This window comes from Marmota marmota, unplaced genomic scaffold (genome assembly GCF_001458135.2).
Source record: "Marmota marmota marmota unplaced genomic scaffold, marMar, whole genome shotgun sequence".
NCBI lineage: Eukaryota > Metazoa > Chordata > Mammalia > Rodentia > Sciuridae > Marmota > Marmota marmota.
Genome location: NW_026000240.1, coordinates 22,385,070 through 22,389,254, shown reverse-complemented (window position 1 = coordinate 22,389,254; position 4,185 = coordinate 22,385,070). Strand labels below are relative to the sequence as shown.

The 4,185-nt window shown below is 36.1% G+C and overlaps 1 protein-coding gene across 2 annotated transcripts in view; it reads right to left on the bottom strand.

Moving 5' to 3' along the window:
• The window catches only part of Tfdp2 (transcription factor Dp-2), a 160,756-nt gene that overhangs the window by 147,998 nt on the left and 8,573 nt on the right, over positions 1 to 4,185 (bottom strand). The window lies entirely within an intron of this gene.

Here is a 4,185-nt window from a genome sequence, read left to right as displayed (position 1 = left end):
AAAAAAAAAAAAAAAAGTATACATGTTCATGACAAAAAAAAAAAAAAGGCAACCTCAGGCTGGGGTTGTGGCTCAACAGTAGAGCGTTCGCATAGCACATGCAAGGTCATGGGTTCAATCCTCAGCACCACATAAAAATAAATAAATAAAGGTATTGTGTCCTACTACTACTAAAAAATAAACATTTTTTTTAAAAAGGCAGCCTCAACCACTGCCCTCTCCCATCTCCTTTTTATTTCTTAATACCAGAAAAGGAGTACCATAAATGGAAATGTACTTAATTTTATATTTGTGTTCTTGGTTTTATGTGTGTGTTACGTGTATGGTATATATATTTTTAAACATTACAGGGGATTGAACTCAAGGGCTGTTCTACCACTGAGCTATATCTGCATCCCCCACTTTTGAAAATTTTTATTTTGGGCTGGGGATGTGGCTCAAGCGGTAGCGCGATAGCCTGGCATGCATGCGGCCCAGGTTCGATCCTCAGCACCACATACAAAGATGTTATGTCTGCCGAAAAACTAAAAAGTAAATATTAAAATTCCCTCTCTCTCTCTCTCTTTTTTAAAAAAAAAATTTATTTTGAGGGCTGGGGTTGTGGCTCAGTGGTAGAGCTTTTGCCTTGCATGTGTGAGGCACTGGGTTCGATTCTCAGCACCACATATAAATAAATGAATAAAATAAACAGCATCATCTTAAAAGTTATTTAATAAGTATTTCCCCAAAGTAACTGTACAGAATAGTTTATTTTTAAATTGTAGTTGGACACAACGTCTTTGTTTTATTTATTTTTATGGTGCTGAGGATTGAACCCAGGGCCTCGCGTACACTAGGCGAGTGTTCTACTATTGAGCCACAACTCCAGCCCCTAAAATAAAGGTTTTTAAAACAAAATTTATTTGGAGACAGGATCTTGCTAAATTGCCCAAGCTAGTCTTGAACTTGCCGTTATCCTGCCTCAGTGCCCCCTCCCCCAGTAGCTGGGATTACAGGCATGTGCCACCACACCTGGCTCTAAAAAAATTTTTAATTTATAGATGATACCTGAAAACATTTCATTTATAAAAACTCAATACACTTTAAATCTCACTTGTAAATTTCATTGTCAGTTTGGTAAGTGTCCATGCAGAGTTCATTCTATGCATTTTCATATAAGCATTTATATGTAGAGAAATATCATTTTTAGTGTTTTAAAATATTAGTCTTGGGCTGGGGATGTGGCTCAAGCGGTAGCGCGCTCGCCTGGCATGCGTGCGGCCTGGGTTCAATCCTCAGCACCACATACAAAGATGTTGTGTCTGCCGAAAACTAAAAAATAAAATAAATATTAAAAAAAAAAAAAATTAGTCTTATTAAATGATACCATACTGTAATGGTGATTTTTTTTCATTTACCAAAGATAGATATGCTAAACTGGTCTTTAAATGTTACAGTCATGCATCTTAATTCTGGTGATCAATCTATACATGTGTACTATGCTTATATGAATCTGTACATGTGATAACACATCACAGAGCTGTATATAAACACATAAGAAAACAGTGGAACACACTGTGATTGCGGCTGTTCCAGAGACTGAGGCAGAAAGATCTCAAGTTTAAGGCCAGCCTGGGCAACTGAGACTCAATCTCAAAATTAAAAAAAAAAAAACCAACCCTGAAAGGGGGAGCTAGGAGATAGCTCAGTGGTAAAGCACTTGTCTCACATACATGAAGCCCTGGATTCAATCCCCAGTACCACCAAAAATAAAACAAAATACAAAAAAAATCAAGTGTATACAAAAACTGGTAAAATCCAAGTAAGATCTGTAGTCTAGTTAATTGTGTTGTGTCAATGTCAATTTCCTGGTTTTGATAACATACTATAGCTAATTTACATATTATCACTTGGGAAAAGCAGAGTGACAGGTTTACAGGACTTCTCCGTACTACTTTGGCAACTTCTTTTGAGTCTACAATTAATTTAAAATAAGAAGTAAAGGAGATAATAACTGCATAACGTTTGTATAACTTTTACATTTAATTTCATTTAATAGTTAATATAACAACATGGTAAAAAGCAGGAGGAGCCAGAAATATAAAAAGGTACTAAGTGAAATGTCATTCTCCCAAAATGTGCCCCTATCTCCCTATTTACCATTTGCTGCATTTACACCTCAGCAAGGACAGTCATTCCTAGTCCTTATGTTTCTTGTATATTTACCTCAAGTTTCTTTAAGCATACACAAACAATATAAAAATATTCTACTTTTCCTTTTTTCCTCCAATGCTGGGGATTAAACACAGGAACTTGACCTTTCAGGCTACATATCCAGCCCCTGCTTTTTCCATTTTTCATAAAGCTGAATATATTGTTCTGTACCTTACACTTAACAATTGAGCTCTTTTCATTTTTTATTCTTTTTAGTTATTTTTAAAATTCTATGCAACATTTTTTTTGGGGGGGTGTTGGAGATTGAACTCAAGGGCACTCCACCACTTAGCCACATCCTCAGCCCTATTTTGTATTTTATTTAGAAGCAGGGTCTCACTGAGTTGCTTAGCATTTCACTTTTGCTAGGCTGGCTCTGAACTCAAGATTCTCCTGTCTCAGCCTCCCGAGCCCTGGTATTATAGGTATGTGCCACCATGCCCAGTGTGCAACTTTTTTTTTTCCTGGGGTTCCAGGAATCAAACCCAGGGCCCACCAAGACCCAGTGCATGCTCCACTAGGCAAGCACTCTATCCCTGAGCTACATCCCAGGCCTGTTTTGAGATTTGCCATAGCAATACAAAAAGAATATCTGCATTCCCTCTTACACTGCTAATACGTTGTTATTATTCAATTTAAAAAGAAATGAAATTTTCATATATGCTACAAAATAGATGAAGCTTAAGGGCATATGCTAAAGTGAAATAAGCTACTCACAAAATGACAAATATAGCACAATTTAACTTGGATGATATAACTGGCGGAGGCTAATTTATAGAGACTGAAAGTAGAATGGTGGCTTCTGGGGCTGGGGGTGAAGGAAGAATAAGAACTATTGTTTATTGGTACAGAGCTTTGGTTTTACAAGACAAGAGGTTCTGGAGATGGATGGTGGCAATGTTTGCACAATAATACACATGTACTTCATGACATTGAGCTATGCACTTTCAAATAGTTAAGACGAAAATAGTTAAAATAGTAAATTTTATGTTGTATGCATTTTACATTTTACATTTAAGAAAACTTGGAGGGCTAGGAATGTAGCTCAGTGGTAGAGCACCTGTCTAGCATGTGAGGCCCTGGGTTCAATCCCCAGCAAGACCAAAAAAAAAAAAAAAAAGGATAAAAAAAATCAAAAGCCCCTCCCCCTGAAAAAAAAATCAGAAAAACAAATTATCTAAAAAGGAATGACTATTACACTGCACAGGATTTCTCAAGAACAATGCAAACAAAAACCAAATAAAATAATACCCACAAGGTGCTAGGGTAATATACTAGAATTCCAAACTATCTTTCAAAAATGAGGGTGAAATAAACACATTTCCAGCAAGAGGACCTTCAGCACACTCAATAAAGACACCTTCAAAGGCTGTACTTCAGGAAAATGAAACCACAAAAGATTCAAAATGAATTCAAGAAAGGGGAAACACAAAAATTAAAAAAAAAAAAAAGATGAGTATATGTGAAAAAAATCATCTGTATGAAGCTATACTGACTAATTTAGAAGATGAAATAAGGGAGGGAAAACAGAAGGAAATGTAGCCTAGACAACAATAACATAAGAAGAAAGAAGTGTCGCTGGCATTAAAAAATTCTAAAGACCCTGTATTATTAAGGAAATACTGTTCTAAATGAAATATGCTTGCTAAAAATTTAGTTAACCACTAAAAATATTAAAGGAATTATAGGTAAACTTAATTTATGATTAGTAACAAAAATCAATGTAGATCAACACAAAATCAAAAAATACTTGGATGATATAGTGGCAGAGAAAAGCCAATAGTAACAAAGATTGAATACTTTGAAATATTTAACAAGCAAAGCATATGCCTATGTGAGGGAATTTTAAAAATAGTGTCAAGCTGGATATGGTGGTTTATACCTATAGTCACAGCTACTGGGATAACCGAGGCAAGGTCAGAGTCGGGGTAACTTGAGCCTTGGAATTTGAGGCCAGCCTGGGCAACATAGCAAGATTCCACCCCGCCCCAC